The sequence below is a fragment of the Crocuta crocuta genome, unplaced genomic scaffold (genome assembly GCF_008692635.1).
Source record: "Crocuta crocuta isolate KB4526 unplaced genomic scaffold, BGI_CrCroc_1.0 scaffold369, whole genome shotgun sequence".
NCBI lineage: Eukaryota > Metazoa > Chordata > Mammalia > Carnivora > Hyaenidae > Crocuta > Crocuta crocuta.
The window spans coordinates 5,576,518-5,590,199 of NW_027529441.1; positions in this window are offsets into that span (position 1 = coordinate 5,576,518).

A 13,682-nucleotide genomic window follows, 5' to 3' on the forward strand; every position below is an offset into this window, starting at 1 on the left:
AGATAGCGTTGGTGAAGGGCAGAGAGAGAAGAGTCCCAAGTGGACTCCACACTCAGCACGCAGGCCTGACAGGCCTCGATGCCACGACCTGAGTCAAAATCAAGAGTCAGGCGCTCAACCAACTGAGCCACCAGGCGCCCCATAGCTATTTTAAAAGAATGCCCTCGGTGCAGGATTTTTAGTTGGAAAATGTCCCAACTGCTATCCCAAAGGTCTAAGAGCACATTGACCTGGTGTTTTGCTGTATTATGCTTGGAATCAGGTGCACGTGCGCATCAACCTTCCCATTTTAGTTTTGGATTTAACCTTTTAAACTAAAACACTAAACAGAAAATTAAAGTCATTCCATTATGTCACTACACTCTAAGAACAGACTCCATTAAAACTTGTCTGAGTGAGGACCCTTGGGTGGCTCAGTCGGTTAAGCATCCCAACTCTTATTTCAGCTCGGGTCATGATCTCATGGTTCTTGAGTTCGAGCCCTGTGTCAGGATCTGTGCTGACAGCACGAAGCCTTCTTGGGATTCTCTCTCTCTCTCTCTCTCTCTCTCTCTCTCTCTCTCTTCTTTCTCTCGCTCAAAATAAGTAAATACACTTATTTTAAAAACATGTCCGAGTGTCCTGTTCTCATATGAACAAAACAGCTCTCTCCCTTCTCCTGTTAAGGGCGATTAGACGTAAAGGCTGTAGGAAGGTGCGGAAGGCATAACCATTTGGGTACAAGCTGCGGTTCCGTATTGCCTGGCTAGAAGGTAGCCAACGGGGGAAAGTGAGTCCTAGCATGATGGTGCATTTCTCATGACACTAATGAATGGAAACTGAACTTTCTCAAAGGTATGGGATGTTACTCCCAGGCAGGCTTCAATCCCAATGACTGCAAGTTTTAGCTTTGATCATTTCAAAGCTAATGAGCAAAGTTTTAAAGCAGAGAGAGAGAGCTTATACAGAGCGCTATATAGATAGAATTTATGAAAAGAAATGACACTGCCTTATCGTCTTGGTTCTCGGATTGAGGTATAATGAAAGGATTCTCCAGATGGTCTGGGGATTAATCAATAGGTGATTTACCCAGCCCAAAGATCAATGAGATCTTGGAGGGGGGAGGGGGGCATGGCCGACCTGATGGGTGAGTGATGGCGACTCAACACGCTCTTCATTCGCATTTTCCTTATTATGAATAAAATTCGATATTCTGTGATATTCTCAAGGGCCATTTTGTATTTCTGAATTTTCTTTACATCTTTTGTTTGAGGCTCGAAATCCATTTTGCCACCAGGAGGGCAGCCCCTGCTGTCTCTGGTTCCATTTGTCCACCCTCTTTATTTCTAGTTTTGTCGATTGCTGCATTTTCATGGCGTGTCATATACACAGCACAGAGTTTGGTTTTTGCTGTACCAGCCAATTTGGAAGTTCTTTTGGTTTAATAGGCAAGTTAGGCCTATTCGGCTTATGATATGACTCCTACATTTGCTCTGAGTTCTGTCTTCTGCTGTAATTACCGAGTGTATTATATTTACTGTGTCACTATGGAAGGAGGGCCCTTGGCCCATGTATGGGTGTATGTGTGTGCGTGTGTATTGTGTGTGTGTTTTATATTTTTGTATTTTTATTCTAATAGTTGCTTTTTTACCAATGATTTTTGCAGTGCTCTTAAGTCCCTTTTTTCTTAACCTTTTACTGTCTCCTCCAACTGATATTCTTTGATCCCTACTTACCATCAACACAACAGTGAATGGTCTTACCCTACTTTCCTCTTTTCTTTCCCTTCTCCCATTTTTTCAGTTGTATTTGTTCTATTTATTCAGACATAAATGTTTATATATTTTTCTTCAACGCTTGTTCCCACGCAGTTTTAGTCTCAACGGTGGAATATGTGAAATGCTCTCCATCAGTCCCTTATCCTCAGACATCTTTTGGTTGCACGAAGTTTGCCCTTCTAGTTAGAGACCATTAGAATCCCTTAGCAAGCGCATGAGGGGTGCCTGGGTGGCTCAGTCAGTAGAGCATGTGGCTCTTGATCTCAGGGTTATGAGTTCAAGCCCCTCTGCACGTTGGGTGTAGAGGTTACTAAAACATTAATTAATAAATCAATTAAAATAAAAATACATGGACAGTATCCCTGGAGTTCTAACATATTCAAAACTGATCTTTTATGAACTTGAGACTTGAAATGCAGCTTCTTTTTTATTTATTTTATTTTTTTATAGTTTATTTTTGAGACAGAGCATGAGTTGGGGAGGGACAGAGAGAGAGGAAGACACAGAATCTGAAACAGGCTCCAGGCTCTGAGCTGTCAGCACAGAGCCTGACACGGGGCTTGAACCCACCAACCATGAGATCATGACCTGAGCCAATGTTGGACGCTTAACCGATTGAGCCACCCAGACACCCAGAAATGCAGCTTCTTTTTTCTTAAGTGTCTAGAAAAATGCTGCTTCACTGTTTCCTTGCCTCATATGTTATTTTTGAGAAATCCCAGGCCAATCTGCTTCCCTTTCCTTTGTTAAGTGTTTTCATGTTTTGCCTAGAGGCTCTGAGAATGTTTTTCCTTTAAGGTCTAATAATTCAAAGTTGATTATACACAGTCAGTTTTCCTAGGTAACCCCTGGGGCTCTTTCAATGTGTGAATTCAGTTCTTTATTTCGAGAACTTTTTCTTAGATTGCAGTTTTAAATATTCTACTCCACTTTTTAATTTTCTTCTTCAGATATACCAGTAGTACACAGTTTGGGGCTCCTTTGCCTAATTTCCATTTCGACCTCTTTTTAATCCTTTTTATTTATTTTTTTCATTTTCATTCTCTTGGTTGTTTTCCTTCTTTTATTCTGTTCCCTTTATTAAGTTTTTATTTGAACCCATTTTCCTGTAGGCACCTTGTAACTTGTTCTTTTTTTTAGTTTTTTTTTTTTTTAATTTTTTTAATGTTTATTTATTTTTGAGAGAGAGAGACAGAAAGACACAGAGTGTGAGCAGGGGAGGGCAGAGAGAGAGCGAGACACAGAATTCGAAGCAGGCTCCAGGCTCCGAGCTGTCAGCACAGAGCCTGACACGGGGCTCAAACCCACGAACCGTGAGATCATGACCAGAGCTGAAGCCAGCCACTTAGCCAACTGAGCCCCCTAGGCGCCCCCATCATAGCCTGTTCTTTATCACTGATAGAGCTCTGTGATTTTCTCCTCAGTCTTTTCCAAATTCAATCAGCTTTTCTTTCATTTCTTCCTGATTTTTTCTTGATTTCTCTACTTAGTTTTTATATTTCCGATTCGAGGTATTTGCCATCTTCTGAGATGCATGCTGCTGACTGCTGAACTGAATCCCATGTTGCATGTTTTCTGTTCATATTCATGTCGGGGCAGGTGCCTCATTATGAGCACGTTCTTCTGTCTATTCGCTGAAGGACAGCGTGGGTAGGCAGGCCCTGGGGTGTCTATAGGATTCTCCACTTCACTCGTTTCCTTCTTTCCCTACACTGCCTGTCTCCCAGGAACACCCCGTCTTCTCCATATTTCACTCTCCCCCAGAGCCATGGCTTCTCCACGTCACCCGCTCTGGTACTGCACACGTTCAGACCCCGCCCTGGAGCCAGGGAGCTACGCTACCACGTTCCCCTCTGTGTTCATTATTTTTGTATATATTCTTTCATTTTCTCTTTTGAGGGTGGGTTTGTCCTTTTTTCCTCAAAGTCCCTTGCTCCCCTCAAGTCTTTCCCCTGGATTTTCAGGCCTCTCTCCGCCCCTTTCTGCACTCACCGTTGGTCTGTGGTGGCCGCAGCAGGCCAGCAGTGGACATGCCGTTGCAATTGGTTTGATTTGTTAGTTTCCTCTACTTACACATAATTTGAAGGTTGCAGTTTCTCTCCCTCTGAGTAATGCTGAAGAGGGAGAGTCAACCATCACTGTGGGGAAATCTTCACAATAGTAGGGGTTTTTTTTTTTAATTTTTAATGTTTTATTTATTTCTGAGAGAGAGAGAGAGACAGCGTGAGCAGGGGAGGGGCAGAGAGAGAGCGAGACACAGACTCTGAAACAGGCTCCAGGCTCTGAGCTGGCAGTCAGCACAGAGCCTGACACGGGGCTCGAACCCACGAACCATGAGATCATGCCCTGAACCGAAGTCGGACACTCAACCGACTGAGCCACCCAAGCGCCCCACACAATAGTAGGTTTTAAAAGCTCCCCCAGGTGGGAGCTCCTGGGTGGCTCAGTCAGTTAATCCTCGACTCTTTGTTTTCGGCTCAGGGCATGATTGACACAGAGCCTTCTTGGGATTCTCGCTCCTTCTCTCTCTGCTCCTTCCCTGCTCACGTTGTCCCTCTTTCTCAAAAATAAATAAACTTTTAAAAAATGTTTTAAAAAACAAAAGCTCCCCCAGGTGATTCCACTAAGCAGTGGGGGGAGAACCACTTATTATAGCACAATGTGCTTTTGATTTGTTTCACTGTATTGCTTCAAAACTCCTTTGGCTTCCTGGCCATGACCGTCTGGCTTTCTTTCTACCTGTGCCCTCCATGGAGTGCTGGTCTTCAGATCTGTGTTTCTCAAAGGCTCTTTCATTCTCCCGTATCAGAATTACCTGGAGGCCGTGCTAAAAAAATACAATTTCCTGGGTCTCATCGTGGATCTACTTAGATAATATCTGGAGACCCAAGACTCCTCATTTTGTATGATTTTTTAAACGTTTGATTATTTTTGAGAGAGAGAAAGAGCAGGGCAAAGGCAGAGAGAGGAGAGAGGAAATCCCAACAGGCTCCGAGCTGACAGCGCAGAGCACGATGGGGGGCTCCAACTCACAAGCCGTGAGATGGTGACCTGAGCCAAAGTCTGACGCTTTACCGACTCAGCCACCCAGGCGCCCGAGGACTCCTGATTTTGAATAAGCAATTCTCCCCATGATTATTCAAGCCATGGAAGGTCCTAAGAATCGCAGCATTAGATTTTGGGGGACCCCAAGGCTCTGGCCTCAGGTTTCCCTTCTCTACACTATCTCTAAATAGCCACGGTGATGCAGAAAGTATGCGTTACAACTCATGTATAAAGCTTAAACCTCGGTCTTTTCCCTGAGTTTCAGGCCCAGATTCCTTCTTTCTGCTTTAATAATATATGTTGTGATTATAAATGCTATTTGCGTTAATTGTAGATAAGACAGAATGTAAGAAGAAAAAAGATTCACCCATAATCCCACCATCCAGACGGGAGTATTGTTAATACTTTTGCATATACACTATCAGTACTTTTAAATCACCTGCATTTACCTCACTTTCCATTCTTTCATATCTTGTAGCCTATCTCCTGTTTTTCCATTTGCTTTAATATATGCATATTCTCATATCACCTAAAAATTTCTTAACTATTTTTTAAAATTTTTAAGTTTATTTATTTGTTTTGAGAGACAAGAACAAGCTGAGGAGGGGCGGAGAGAGGGGGGACAGAGGATCCAAAGCAGGGTCTGTTCGGACAGTAGAGAGCTCAGTATGGGGCTCGAACTCACAAATCGTAAGATGACGACCTGAGCTGAAGCCCAACGTTTATCAGACTGAGCCACCAAGACGCCCATCTTTACTATCTTTAATGACCATCTAAGGGTATCTAATCCACCTTCTTTGGGAAATTTTTACTACTATGATTTTAAGCCAATATTTTTTTTAAATGTATTTCTAGGAGAGAGAGAGAGACAGCGTGAGCAGGGGAGGGTCAGAGAGAGAGGGAGTGACAGGCTCTGAAACAGGCTCCAGGCTCTGAGCTGGCAGTCAGCACAGAGCCCGATGAGGGGCTCGAACCCACGAACCGCAAGATCACGACCTAAGCGAAAGTCGGATGCTTAACCGACTAAGCCACCCAGGCGCCCCTAAGCCAATATTTTTGACCACAAATCAATGTGTTCTTTAGTTTTTGCTTTTTAATAAAAGTTTAACATCTGCTTCAAGACTGCACACCTGAGTCAGGCTCTGCCTCAGTCTCCTGATTTGTGAAATAAGATAATAATAGTTCTTCATACAGTGGCCACGAGGATTAAATTTGTTAACATATATGAAGTGTTCAGAGCATTGTCTGACATGGAATAAATGATATATAAGCGTTAGCGACTCAGGAGAGTGTCAGAGAAGTAAAAGGGTATTTTCAATTCTTATCTCTTTCAAAAAAGGAAGTCCCACCCCCACAGTAGTATACCTGAGTGCCCTCTCAACGTACCACAGGACTAAAGGGGACTTGGAAAATGTCACATACTGCCAGGCTGACATGAAAAAAGAGAGACTAATTTTGGCTTCACTGCACACACCATTTTCCTATGAGGCTGGTCATTCAAGAATAAGTCTCTTGTAGAAGATTCTTGAAAGGTCTCTGAGGGAAGGTCTCTGAGGGCATTCTCTTCTACTTCTTTCCTATACACAGATATAAGGGCCCTACTGTGGTGTGATTTTCTACACATAGGAAAAATCAGAGCACAAATCACTATGTAACTCCCTTGCTTTGATTATATATATATTTATGTGTGGAATACATTTGCAGATCATATCAGAATATCCACTGGGCCTATTACAGCAACAAAAGCTGTCCTCCACTTTTTCAGGCAACTAACAGTCTCTGAGGCTACCCAACAGGCTCTCTCTCTCTCTCTCTCTTTGAATGTTTTATTTATTTTTGAGAGGTGGGAGGCAGAGAGAGGGAGACCAAGGATTACAAGCAGGCTCTGGGCTGACAGCAAAGAGCCCAATGCAGGGCTTGAACTCTTGGACAGTGAGATTATGACCTGTGCCCAAGTCAGATGCTTAACCAACTGAGCCACCCAGGCGCCCTGGCAATGTCTCATTTCTAACATTGCTCTGTTTGAAAAGGTTTTAGAGTGATTTCCAGGGTAGATCATTTTAATTGTCAGTAAGCTGTCTTGGATAACTAAGTATTCATGGATAGCCTGCTTTACATACCTCAGAGCATACTATAAATTTTAACCACCCTAAACTTAGTTTTTCTTTTTTTTAAGTTTATTAATTTTGAGAGAAAGAGAGAAAGAGAAAGAGAAAGAGAGAGCAAGGGGAGGTCAGAGAGAGGGAGAGAGAGAATCCCAAGCATGGTCTGCACTAAGTGTATACTCGGGACTCAACCCCACAACCACGAGTTCACCACCAGAGCCCAAACCAAGAGTTAGATGCTCAACTGACTGAGTCCCCAGGTGGCCCTAAACCTCGTCTTTCTTAACCTGAACTCTGTTTCTCCAAACTAAGACTCTTTCTCACACTTTCCTCCTTCAGTGTGTGAGGTGGCTACAGCTGCCTCATCTTGAATCATTCATTCACGTAACACTGTTATTGAACATCTACTGTATACACTCAGACAATGCCAGGGATGTGGGAGACGGTGGTTAAAAAAACAAACATGTGATTCCATTCTCAAGACCTCACATGGCCCCAAGAAACCATGACCAAACGGTGATTATACGCTAACACTTTTTATTTTGCCACAAATCTGCAATTTGAATGGGGCCCAAGGGAGAAGGGACGTATCCACATAGTATCGACTGGGGCACTTCAGCTAAAGGCTGGGGGAATCTGTTTCCAAGATGGCACGTCTGCATGCCCAGCTGGTTGGTGGGAGCCATCAGCCTGGGAGTCTGGCTAGAAGCCTCAGTTCCTCTCCATGTGTACTTCTTCACGTGGCCTGGGCTTTCTGATAGCATGGTAGCAGAGTTCCAAGGGTCGATGTCCCAAAAAGAGGGCAGAAACTATATTGCCTTTGATGCCCTGGTCTCGAAATTTCCATGACATCACTTCCGTCACACTCAATTCATGGAAGTAGTCACAAGGACCTGCCCCAGATGAAGGAGAGGGCACATTGACCTTTATCTTTTGAAGAAAACCATGTCAGAAAATTGTAGACATGTTGAAAACCACTACCGTAAGAAATATATATATTCCATTCTTTCTTGATATGCCTAGCATAATTAACTGGTGATGAACGACTGTTTGGGGCACATACCAATGTAGCTCATTTCCCTTGGGTAGGACAATGCTTTCTATATTTTTCTTTCTGTACCTGTCCCCTGAACTTTAGATTCCCTGTTTCCTAGGGATATCTCTTTTTTCTTCTTTTCTTTTATTATTTTATCCTCAAGTTAGTTAACAGTGTAGTCTTGGCTTCAGGAGTAGAACCCAGTTGTTCATCATTTACATATGACACTCAGTGCTCATCCTAACAAATGTCCCCCTTAATGCCCATCAGCCAGTTAACCCATTCCCCCACCCACCTCCCCTCCAGCAACCCTCAATTTGTTCTCTGTATTTAAGAGTCTCTAATTGTTTGCCTCCCTCTCTGTTTTTATCTTATTTTTTCTTCCTTTCTCCTATGTTCATCTGTTTCGTTTCCCAAATTCCACATAGGAATGAAATAATGTGATATCTGTCTTTCTCTGACTTTCTTATTTTGCTTAGCATAATACATTCTAGTTCCAACCACATTGCTGCAAATGGCAAGATTTCATCCTTTTTCATTGCCGAGTAGCATTCCATTGTATAGATATACCACATCTTTATCCATTCATCAGTCAATGGACATTTGGGTTCTTTCCATACTGTGGCTATTGTTGATAGTGCTGCTATAAACATTGGGGTACCTGTGCCCCTTCGAAACTCCAGCTGAATATCTCCAGCTGAATATTTTATAGACATCTCATGCTTAACATGTTCAGCATCCAACTCCAATGTCATCCTCCCTCTTTTGCCTTTCCCTTCTTATAAAATGACAACTCTGCTCTTGAACCAAAAAATCACAACCCCACTGCTTACCATTCATCTTATTCCCTTATCTCCTGCGGGTCTTTGATCCAATGTCATCATTTTGATGACGTTGTTCCTGACCTTACTGGTTAAAACCAAACTCCCTCCCTGCCACTGAGCATTTCCTACACCCCTGCCCCCCATCGTTTGTCTTCTTGGCACCATTTTACTTTTATTTGCTCGCGGTTCTCCTTTCGTTACAATATAAATTCCACAAAGTCAAGGTTTTGTTTCTATCTTACTCACTAATGAATCCTTAGTGCCTAGAACAGTCCTCAACCCATGATGATCACTCCATGGGTATTTGTTCGAATAAATGCATACATTTGAGTTGTCATGCTTGGACATGAGCACATAGAAAGGCCTGAGGAGGGGGCAAACTGGGAGGAACGGGAATGACTCACTCAAATATCATAGAAAAGCTGGAGAGAATCAACAGAGTTCCATATCTTGTTTTGCGTCCTCAAGATCCAGTCACAGACTAAAGAGTTTCCAATGTTCCTCATAGTGTGTAGGCTGTGCTAATTTCAGTCTCTTCTGGTAGTTTCCTCTGTGTGGGCATGGAGGAATGGCCTGGCAGAGAAAATGGGTTTCTGATACATTTCTGTGGCAAAGAAAAACCAGCTCTAAATTGCCTCCATCGTTTTTATTCATCCTTCCAAACTGGAGGATTTTTATCGACGGCCAGCAACCCTTTTACATCAAGGGACAGAGCTCCAACAATAAGAAAAGGAAACCAGTCATTTAATGAAAATTACACCTATTATTGAAGAACTGTACTTCAGCCTAAAAATTATGATACAGGCTTTGGTGAACTGCACCATGAAATATAGATACTTAATAGAATAGAGAAAAATGGCAAACTCAGAGAAGTAAACACCTCAGGAGTCATCAACCAAATGCATGTGCAGCATAGAATCTTTAATAAGCTTTAGGAATTGAAGAAGCAAAATTGTCTGTGAGGAAATGGGCCTAAGAGAAATGAGTTTCTGGAAGCTCAATTTCAGTGTATATTTGTAATCACATGTCTGGTCTCTCCTCACTCATTTTAAGCTCGGCTCTTCATCAAAGCTCTGCATGTATGGAAGAAGATTCTTTTTCAAACCAAAAGATGATGCTCAAAACTCTGGACACCCAGCGGACACCTCAACACTGTCCTCTCTGAGCGTCCCCCCAACAGAGCCCCACGAGCCTGCGGGCCCGGCCCATGAACTCTTCGGAGATTCCCTAAAGATATTTCTGGCTAAAGATTTTTTATCTTTATCTCCAAGAGAATAGGAATGGGTTACGCTTGACTTTATGGCTGTTTTTCAAAAACAAATGAGGTAGTCCTCAGGTCCCCATGCTCCCTGTCTCATTCTAGTTAACCAAAATTTTGTCCAAATGCTTAAGATCAGAGAAATATCATAGGTGAAGGGGCATTAGAGATGATTGAGATAGATCCCTTATTTTACTGAGCAGGAAACCAAGGCCCAGTGATGTGAGGTGACTTACCTGCAACTCCGGCGGATCTGAGCAAGAATCTAGTCCGTTCCTCTTACCTCCAGCTCTCACTGAGACCCATTTCATTTTCCCTTAAGACTCCATACTAGAGCCTGTAACACGTTCCCCTAAAACGAAGTCTTGGCTCCCCCAAACCTCTACCTTGTCTCCCCAGCATCCTTCCCAGATGCTCCTTCCCCTCCCCCACCCAGCGGTATAGTGCTGAGTGTCCCTCGGTGAATTCGAGGAATCTACCTGATGACAGCCTTTAGGGTAATCTCACCAGAAGACGTAACCCATATGGGGAAGATGCCAGAAAGTATCATCTGGTCTTTCTCCCAGGTATCCCATATGGGATAAGGTATGTGCCACTTTTCACAATGGTGAATGTTGGACTGCCAAGACCAAATTCATCTTAAATGTCACAGCCAAGTTGTATAAAGACATTATGTGTTGTTTCTAAATTATGTCAGAAAAAGATGAACTTCAAGATGCTAATAAGGTAAAATAGAAAGTCATAAAGGCCACACAGATAAGGGCTTTGATAATTATCCTACAATAGCCTCATGTTCTGAAAGTCCCCCACCCCATCACCAATAGCATTAATCATATATATATGATTTTGTTGGGTCAGGAGAATGAGTTATGTCTCCAGTTTTCACTGTAGTGAATAGATGTGCCTAAGATTGTTGAAGGTGCCAAGGAGGCCAGGTAAGGACTGCAAATTGACAAGAAAAAAATTTAAAAGTCCTTTCGTTCTAATGATTTTATTCTCTAACAGGCAAAAACTCGGGAGCAAAGAAGTAAGAAGGGAAAAGCATGTCATGATGGTATTTTCCCCCTCTCCTTTCCAGAAGAAGGTTAAAGGAAGCATCTAGTCACAATAGGGCTGCAGATGCACCGTGGGTTTCAGCTGCTGTCTACTGAGTGGCACTTAGACACATTCCTTTCGAATGTCAAGACCCGAGGAGATAGTGCTTCTGAGCAGTGACCTAGAAGGATGGGAGCAAAACCACATAATCAGGCTGCCCATCACTTCTGCCCATCATCTTCGAGGCAGGAACTGCTTCTGTAGAGGAGAAAAATTAGAATTTTCTCACTCAAAGGACTGCTGGAGGGAAATGTTTCTTTTTCCTGTCCTAGCCAGATAGGCAGAATTCTAACATCAGAAAACTTTGAGGAAAAGACAAAAAAAAAACAAAAAAACAGACACACACAGAAAAACTAACAGAACACAGATTTTTATTTAGAAAAAGGAAAAGCACAGAGCCATATATAAAGGAACCTAGAATTAATGTCCAAAAATGGTTTAGCCTATTATGATGTAAATCGCTCTGACACAAGCATTTTCATTGTATCTGCATTTTACTAAACTAATTGCAAAGCCAGCCCTGTGTTGTCTGACCATTCGTCTTTTTATTGTTTATGCAAATGGGTTTTGTGGATCGTGGATAAGTTGCATTTTAATGCCCAGAGGCAAAAAGATGAAAATATTCCAATGACAAGTAATGGATGAAAAAGCACCCTGCCATTTGCAGTTTCAGACACAGAACAATGTGATTTTTTGTTTAAATTACGTTGCCTCTGCTGGTTTAACCATTTTGACAATATCCACAGAGACTATTCGCAAACAATCCAAGGTCTCCTGCATATTATTGTTCTCTATACCAACCTCTACATTGCTCCTTAAAATTTCCTAAAATTACAGATAAGTCTGGCAATGTATATGGTTCACTACCCATGGATCTATTTAATTCTCACATGTAAAAGTGGATTCACTTAAGGGAAAGAAAGTAACATGACTCTAATAATAATTATTATTATTATATATATATATTGGTTAAAGGGTGCANAAGTTTTGAGGGGAATGGAGTGAAGGCTCTGGGCTTATAGACCAGCCAAGGCTTGGAGAATATTTACTCTGGCTGCCCAGCGGGTGAGTCTATCTTAGCATGATAAAATACTGGATCTTACCCACAGCCAGTATAATGTTTCCTGTCCTGAAGCTTGGCAGACATAAAGGGCCTCGTTAGATCTTGTCTTTTCCTTCAGAAAGCAATGCAAGTGCCACAGACATTCCACAACTTAATGCAGTAATTATCTGTTCTCAACTACCAGTGAGGAGCCCTCTTAGATTAAATTCAGATGGGCCAGAGGCACATGCTCATTTCACTGGCAGTGAGGCTCCAGTGGGTATTTAAACAACCAGTCAACAGACAGCCAAGGGTTTCTCTCCCTTTTTTTGGAGTGAAGAGGGAGTAGTATGGTAAGGGAAGTAGAGAGAGCTTAGAGATGCCACAAAAGACTCTTCCAATAAATCTTTTCCAATCTGAATAGCAAATTGATTGTTGAACTTTTCATGTATGGCTTTTTCGTTCATCTCATCAATCAAGCACATATATAATTGTTGAATCACTATGTTCTACACTTGAAACTACTATAACCTATTTCAAGTACATTTCAAAAAAGAGAAAGAAAACCAAGATGTTAAAATTAGGGGAAGCTGGGGGAAAGGTATATGGAGTGCTCTGCACTATTCTTTTTTAAGTTTTTTGACGTTTATTTATTTTTGAGAGACAGGGAGAGACAGAGCATGAGCAGGGGAGGGGCAGAGAGAGAGGGAGACACAGAATCCAAAGCAGGCTCCAGGCTCCCAGCTGTCAGCACAGAGTCCAATGCAGGCCTTGAACCCACAAACTGTCAGATCATGACCTGAGCCGAAGTTGGACGCTTAACAGACTGAGCCACCCAAATGCCCCTTATTTTTGAGCTTTTTGTAAGTCTAAAATTATTTCAAAGTAAAAGATTAAAAATAGTATTATATGGTACAAGACTGTTAAAAGAGATATATAATGAAAGTCCAGAGTCTATGTGATTGTCTCCTTTTTGGATGATAAACAAGTTAATCCTTGTGGCCACTGCCATTAGGTATGAAAAGTTAAATACTTTCATGGGAACTCAATACTAACAATGAAAACCTCAAGGTGCCCCAATTTGAATCAATTTAAACTGAAATGACATGAAACATACACTAAGGAAGAACCAGTTGATCAAGAACCATGAAATTTACAAGATAACCCAGGGACTGTGAAAGACCAGTATTTAATTTGCCCCCAAATGGAGGAATGGATACATTTGAGTCCCTATACTTTTTACATGGTCTTTGTAATTTGCTTCTGCCTGATTTGCTTATTTCTAATGACCCCTCCAATTTCCACTTCAATCCACTGATTTTGAACTTTCTGTATAAAATGGCAATATGATAAGCAATTCCCATGGAGTACTTTAAATTTACTTTTAAATTTTCTGTACTATTACTCTTTTATAATCGATACCATTATATCTTTTACTCTTTTATTTTTAAAATAAGAAATCAAGAATTGTATTTGTTAAGAAAACAGTTAATTCTTAACAGTTTGTTAAGAATACAGTT